Genomic DNA, 8,477 nt, shown 5'->3' with positions numbered 1-8,477 from the left:
ACTTGTGAGTATGTATTTTCCCTGGATGAAGATTAACCTTCCATTTTGAAGCCAAGCCCTCCCTCCAGTCCATCTGCCTTGGTCCAGGCCTCGGAGGTAGAGAGGAACTGCTGGACCTCTTACCCTTTCCCGCCACCACTCCCTTCTCCTTCTGTGTCATGTCTTTTTAGATTGTAAGCCTGAGGGCAGGGAACCGTCTAACTAAAAAGATTGCATGTACAGCGCTGTGTAAATTTACAGCGCTTCATAAATAAAGGTTAATAATAATAATACTAATAAGACTATATAAAGCTCAAAACCAGTACTGCATAGCATTAAAGGCCCATCCCACTCAATTTCTAAAAGCCTGATAGCAACAAAATGTTTTAACTTGCTGATGGAAAAGAGAGCAAGGACAAGGCCTTTGGAAAATTTTGACTTTCCAAAATTAACACACATCAAATTTTATTCTCTTTTGTACAGATTTTAATGTGTCACACACACATGTACACCTTCAAATGGCCTACCGATTGATTTATGGCGACCCCATGAATTTCATAGGGTTTTGTTAGGCAAGGAATACTCAGGTGTGTTTTTCCCAATTCCTTCCTTTGTTAGCGGTCTCCCATCCAAGTACTAACCAGGGCTGACCTCACTTAGCTTCCATGATCAGAGGGATCTGGTGCCTTTAGACCAATATCTGTAGACTTTACTATGAATTGTCATGTGTCGTTTTTTCCTCTGTTCTCCTCTTTCTCCTTGCAGGAAAGAAATGGCAAGCACTGCAGAATTTGAGAATGAAATTGTTGCTTTTTAAAACATAAAAAGTATATCTGAACTTGTGATGGGTCACAAATGTTCGCCTTGGTGTCATTCATATTTCGTGCTCTTGCAAAATGCGACAAAATCCACAAAACAGTGATAACCTTTATTGCTCAAACTAAAAAGCACACAGTATGTCATGTAAGCTTTCAAAGCATCACTGGCTTCTTCATCAGGCAAAGGTGTTAAGAATCTGTGACTGCAGTTGCCGCTGGGAAACCACACCACTCCTGAATATTCTTTGTTTAGCTGACTTTAAGCCAACATTTTAGGAAGTGTGTGAAACGGATCATTTGTCAAATATACCAAAGCTAAATTATGAATGTCCTGCACTTTACAATTTGGAGTATGTTGCTAAAATAATAGTATTTGATCTGCTGCTGTAGGGCATCAGGATCCAATCATGTCAACCTTTGAAGAATTCTGCTTGAAAATTGAGCTCCCTCTCCATCAAAACAACACCATCTAGTACAAGTACTTATGCTCAGTAAACCTGGGATATCTGCTGAGTAAGAATTGGATCTCCAGTTATGTCATTGGGAAAGCATATCCAGGCATAACTGTGTTGGCCATACAGTAAAGTTATTTATTTATTCAAGGGCTGTATAGCCTAGCTTTCTCCCAAAATAGGATTCAAGGTAGCAATAACCTCACAATACTATAACTTCCAAAGTATAATAACAACTAAAATCCACAAAACAGTGATACCTTGGTTGATCCAAGCAAAATTCAAAAAAGACAATGCAATCTTTCGAGGGTCCACTGGCTTCTTCATCAGGCAAAGCCTGGATCTCAAAGGAAGTATATTTGGTGGTGATGGTGTGCACCTTAGTTTCCGACATAAAAGTGACCCTAAGGTAGGCCTGTCATCGGGTTTTCTTGACAAGGTTTCATAGAATCATTTGTTCAGAGATTTGCCACTGCCATCCTCTGAGGCTGAGACAGTGTGACTTGCCCAGGTCACCCAGTGCATTTCATGGCCGAGCCGAGAACTGAACTCTGGTCTCCAGAGTCACGATCCAGCACTCAAACTGCTACCCCATGCTGATGGAATTTAAATTTTATTTCCTGGACTTCAAGACTATTTGTTTCGCAGAACCCACATGGCCAAAAGAAATGGCCTCTGCCTTCATGGATATCCTCTGCTATATCATCTTAACTGAGAACAACATCTTGATAAAATGTAGGCCTGTGACTCTAACACTGCCATATTTTCCCCTCCTGTATGATTTTTTAACATCTTTGTCTAATGGAACTTTTAAAGTTGGTTTTGTTTTGTTTTGTTTTGTTTTTGCATTGGTTGGTCCAGTAAAGATATCACTGTTTTGTGGATTTCAGAGGTGGTTGTACTTTTCCTTGTGAGTGCTTCACTAAGAATATTGGTATAAAATCAGTGCAACTATTCCCACGCACAATGTATTACCAATTAAATAGAGACAAACCCCCCTCCCATATTCCCCCATGCACAGCACATCTCCAGGCTGCACCATTCAGCATAATACAACACACAAACTAACTCCACCATTAACATATGAACCACTTTTTCCCAAGCAAGGGTCCAACAGGTATATGTACTCCACATAGTTTTTGGTGGATTTTCTGGGCTAAGGCTGTGTTCTAGAAGAGTTTATTTCTGACATTTTGCCAGCATCTGTGGCTGGCATCTTCAAAGAATGCTGGCATGGAAGAGAGTGGAGTATATATACTGTTGGTTGAGAGGAGGTGATTTGCATGTTAATCTGTGTATTGTCCTGTTGTCGAATGGCAAGGCCTACAGGTGTCCATTTACTTAATGATCCATTGTCTTCTGGCAATCCCCCTCACCCTGGGTGGTTTTCATTTGCATTTGCTGGGTCCTGATTTGGGTGTTTTTCAGGACTGGTAGCCAAACTATTCCACACACTTCAATGCCACTAACCTCTGAAGATGCCAGCCACAGTTGCAGGCGAAACATCAGGAATAAATTCTTCCAGAACGTGGTCACACAGCCCGAAAACCCCACAGAAAACTGGGTGTCAGCCATGAAAGCCTTTGACTTCACCGTGTTCAATTATGTGATAATCCCAACTGATTTGTGGACTTTATGTCCTCTGCCTGGACAATTAATAATTAAATGATTTTTTTTTTACATGGACCAAGTCTTCACAGTTTATTAATCTGGAATAATAACCTAAGAATAATTGGGGAGGGGGGGTTAGAACAAATTATGTTGCCACAATATACATTCAGTTAATTTGGGAATTATATTTCTACACATCACTGGGGGGGGGGGGGAATAAAGTTGTATTTCTAGCCCACAAGACTTACATATAGTGGAAAGAAAGGTCAGAGAGGCATCTGTCCTTCATCCTGAGTGTATCCTACCAGTTAACTCAAGGTATGTGCAAAACCAAAAGCGCACACCCAGCATTCCGTTTCCCCTGGGAATATTTGTGTGTGGTGTGTGTCCTTATGTAATACATTGGCATGCACTGAGAACGGGTATGGCTAGAAATATGAAACTAAATGTTGAAAGAGGATGATCAGTTAACCTATGATTTTGATATGGATTCCTTGGGAAGGCACTTTGTAAAAGCCACAAAGGTATTTGCAGGGCTGCATGGTGGATGCATAACTCGGTATGTTGCAACCAGAATTTCTTCATGTGTACAGATCATGGAGGGAGTCAAAATGTAAGGCAGAGAACAGATTGGATAAGATAACTTTTAAGGATGTCCAAGGCCACCCAGTGGTTTTCTGTGGCCTAAGTAGGAATTTGAAGCCTAGTCTCCCAAATCTAATCCAACACCATGCTGGCATCCAGTTTTGGGTGCTGAAAATAAACAGCTGTTCTTAGAACAGAATACAGTCTCTTGATGGAAAGAAATAGCTTCAGACAGTTATTGGTGGACTACTACTTTGCTGAAATTAATTGTTACCTGAACTTCAGCTTGAATGCCTTAACCACCTCACTGGTAGTCTTGCTATATTGTCTGAGGCCTCACAACTCTTTTTCTTGGTTGCATATCTGAAGAAAGCTGTTTGGAGTAATAGTACCTAGTGTTTAATATATGCCCAAGTGGAGCTTGGGGAAATTATTTCTTTAGGCTACAGCAGCCAAGATCTTCTGGGACCTGTAATCCAAAAATTAATTTCTTTTCACATTCTGTCCTTAAATCACACGTAGAAAACCTACAGCCCTCAGGGGATCTTCCTTGTGCTTCCTTTTAACATCCCTGATTCAAACACCCCTCTCTGCAATTCTAGACTGGCAGATTTTGGATTCTCAGTATTAACAGCAACATTATTGAGAGGAAAGCCATTGAGTACAGAAGGCAAGAGCATTTTTGCCACTTGAAGCCAATACACACATGGTTGTCTCTTGCTCCTGCAAGAGAAACCATGGTTTCCTTGCCAAGGAAGGTTTTTTTTTAATTACCCATATAGGGAGAGGTACAAAGTGACGGCTGAGACATATTCTGCATTTGTGAGATGGAAGAGCAATTGCATGGATTTATGTGAAAGAAGTATGAAAGAAACAAAGGAAGAACCCACAGTCCAGAGTCCCAGCTACTGGTAGTTCAAGCCCCAGTTATTGCTGGCATGCAGCTCCTTGAGCCAAGGGTTAAAATTCGTTATGTATTTCTCAGTATTTTGTACAGGGTGGCCCTACCATTAGGCCTTATGGGGCACTTCCCACTTAACCTTCAATAACCATCCCACCAATGGAGAAGGGACAAATTGAACGTACACCATGCAATGCAGAATGTTGGGTAGCAAAATCAAGGAATTTGGCTCCTCGCTTGGATAAATGGTTGGCCATACCTCTGGGGACTTTGTCTTCTGCTTCACCAGCTCCAGTGTTAGTCGTTTAAATCTCGATTATTTCAATATTGTATTGACTTTACCACATTTGTATCCCACCTTTCTCCTACAAATGGCACTCAAGGCAAGGCAGCTGAGGTGTATTACATTAGTAAGGAATTCGGGGGGGGGGGGGGGGGGGCTCAAATCAAGCTATTGCTCCTATCTGAATGGTAATAGTGTTTGAGCAGAACAGTTTGTGCGTATCTATAAATCTGAGAAACGTACTTGAGTGCAGATACCATGTTCCACGTAGTAACTTAGGTCAGACAGATCTTTGTACAATCTCTGCCTCCCATCTCCCCTGGCCATTGTTTCAAAGGAAGATATTTTTCAAGACTTGTCAGTGCCTCTAGCACATGAAGTAAACTAAACTTGCATTGACCCCAAGTGACCTGGGTGGAGGGTTTCCATGGATTTGTCAAGTTTCAACAAAATGAAACATAAACCTGATTTCTTGCCTCTACGGGAAATGTACTAAGCCGAAAACCTTTAAGGTTCTCTGTGTTCCTCCTTTTGTAGTGACTCCAGCACCATTAAAGTAACTGGAATGAAAACTGGAACGTTCCAAAATTAGACATGAAAAGAGTTCAAGGCTTGCAATAGTCAACATGCAACTTCTGATATAAAGGCAAGAAAAGGTCATGTTGGCCCCTGGGTCCACCCCATCCATGACTATTTCCTATAATACAGGAAAATGGTACTAAATTGTTTTCTAACATGCACCAATGTCTGTTTTACTTTTTGTTAAAACGGGAAAAAACCCTCTCCATTGGGCTGTGGCTCTACAGAATGGTGTGTATACAGTGAAATAGACTCAGATGTCCTTCATGTGACTACATTTGATCTATGTGTTTGTAAATTTTTTCTTCATATTAATCACATGAGAAGCACCATAAAAGAACGAGCCATTTCAAATGAAAATCTCTTTATTAGCACAATAGTACATATATCTGCCAACTTCAGCTATTTTTGAAAGCAAAGATACTGACACATCAACTGTTTTTGAAAGCAAAGGTACCAACACATAAACAATGTTCCTTTTTTATCATATTGGTCAATGAATAAAAATAAAATCTACAGTGTTTCATTTGTCTGTTAGGACCACTATAAATGCCTGCAAAATGTGCAAGCATTTGAGGTCTCCAGAACTCAGGCTATTTTGTAAGCAAAAGCAGGGTAAGGATGGGAAGAAACATAAGCCACATGTTACAGTCATGACATGTGCAGCAGATAAATTCATTCCCAAGATGGAGTTTGCAAACTGAATGAAACTCTGGGTGTTGACTAGAAAACAGGTATATACCCTTCAATATTGCACAGATGCAAACCTGTGGCCTAGCAACATCTGAGTGTACAAGCAACATCTAAGTGGTCAATATACTGGAAGTTATTAATGAGGATGAAGACACAAGCAAGGAAAGGATGCAGCAGTTTGCCTTTGCCTGGGGCCTCTGGGAAGGGCAAGATTCTGCCCCACCTCTCTTTCCCGAGATCATGGGTCAACGGTACGATGCAGCAGCTACAACGACCAATGTGATTCTAGGCTGCATCAATAGGAGTATAGTGTCTAGATCAAAGGAAGTAATAGTGCCACTCTTTTCTGCTTTGGTCAGGCGTCACCTGGAATATTGTGTCCAGTTCTGGGCAATTCAAGCTGCCTTGAATCCATTTTGGAAGAAAGATGTTATATAAATCCTATAAATAAATAAAATAAGAAGGATATGGACAAACTGGAACTTGGCTGGGATGGGTGACCAAAATGGTGAAAGGGCTGCAACCATGCTATATAAGGAGCAGTTTCGGGACATGGGTACATTTCACTTGGAGAAGAGAGGGTTAAGGGGTGACAAAATAGCCATGTTTAAATATTTGAAAGGATGGCATATGGAAGGAGCAAGCTTGTTTTCTGTTGCTCTAGAGATGAGGAGCAATGGATTCAAATTACAGGAAAAAGGATTCCACTTAAACATTAGGAAGAACTTCCTGAGAGTAAGAGCTGATCAATAAAAGATAATCCTGCCTATGAAGACACACCCAACTAAAGGTGGTGGCAGGTTTGGGTGTGCAACGCCAGTACCCTGGTGCGAACAAACTGTGATACCCAAAAAAGGATCTGAAGCTGAATTTAAAGTTTAAAAGGGAGAAATTTAATTTAAAGGACAAAAAGAAAAGGTCTTCTCCTCCCCAGCTCTAAACAAAAGATACTTTACAGTTTCAGCTTTCTTCCAGACGACATCTTTCTGGGTCCGATGTAGTTTGCTCTCCTCACTCAATGGAGCTGGTGCAGGGTCTTTCAACTCCTAAATTCCTCTATTTTCTTGCTGATGGTAACTGATTCGGCTGAGTTGGTAACTAATTTGGCTGAGTTTGGTAACTAATTCGGCTGAGTTGGTAACTAATTTGGCTGAGTTTGGTAACTAATTTGGCTGAGGTGTAAGAAATGCCCTTTCCGGCTGTCTGGGCCTGCTTGCCACCAAAAAGACAGCTCTCTGCCTGCTCTCAGCAAAGACTGCTCCCCAACTAAAGGCTTCCAGCTACAGCAGAGCATGTTGGGAAAGGGCAAACCAAACCTGGAAATGATGCAAGGGAAACCTACAGCTCCTCCTATAAACTAATACAATGACTTTTCTACACTAAAATAATCTAAGGCCTGAACCAATGTGAAAGAAAATGCAGGGGAAAGTTTCAATCAGTCCTGGCAGGACATCACACTGCCTTTTAAAACCAGAAAGAAATGAGCATATTTTTAAAATGATCTGTTAACAATCTTACCAAATGGTGTTTGTAGAAATGTCAGGCATTATTCATGAAACAAGTTATAGTGGCATTGGCGCTATTAATAATTTGGGAGTGACAAAATGAATTAAGCAGAATGAATAGTGTTTATGCTAATGGCAGCTCATAGGGAAGGAGGTAATAGTAAAAAAAAAAACAACCTCAGCACTTCTAATATTCAATTTTTTGGTACTCTAAGCTGTGACAAATAGTTGCAGCAGATAAATTGACGCATCAGTCTAAACTAGCTAATGGTAAAATGTGATATTTGTACCACATGGCATGGTCTATTTTCTATCCAAATCGGGGATACCATGCCCACCAACATTTCATAGATGCAAATTGGAACACGTCCATCCAAGAAGCATCAGAGTGTAGCTAAGATGCCAAAAGTTATTTATGAGGAAGAACAAACAAGCAAAAGAGAGGCTGCGATAGTTTGCTTTTGCTTGAGCCTCCTGGGAAGGACAAGGTTCCACGTTTCCCTTTCTTCTTTCCTTTCCTGAGTTAATGTAATTCAGACTCCATTTGCCCTTCGAACTCAATTTGCAGCATTTGAAGTAAGCTGAGGACAAAAGGGGAAAGTGGGAGGGGAAAAAACTGGGACATTTTAATAACAATTGCTAAAGTGGGACAACAGAGGATTAATCAGGGTTATCCCTGTCAAATCAGGACAGTTGGAGGCTATGGGACATATGCAGCAATATTTATCAAAGACTTCTCTTATCTTGTGGAAGATGATTTTATATTAGAGTACTATGTAGATAATGCCCTAACTGCCAATAATTTTGCTTTTACACTTTATTTTTACCTAAAAACCAAAGGGGAAAATAGTTATAAATCTGTTATAGCTCACTTCTAGTTTTGGGAAAAGGTTCCCACAAACTTAAAACAAGTGAGGGCTAGGAGGCAGGTATTGAGCAAAATGCCCAAACATTCCCTTGGAGAGTGCTATTGGCCATTTTTGACCAAAACCTGTATGGATGTTGTGGGGTTATATTATTATTATTATTATTATTATTATTATTATTATTATTATTATTATTATTATTATT

The sequence above is a fragment of the Sceloporus undulatus genome, chromosome 1 (genome assembly GCF_019175285.1).
Source record: "Sceloporus undulatus isolate JIND9_A2432 ecotype Alabama chromosome 1, SceUnd_v1.1, whole genome shotgun sequence".
Classification (NCBI taxonomy): Eukaryota; Metazoa; Chordata; class Lepidosauria; order Squamata; family Phrynosomatidae; genus Sceloporus; species Sceloporus undulatus.
Note: the sequence above shows the minus strand (reverse complement) of the source record.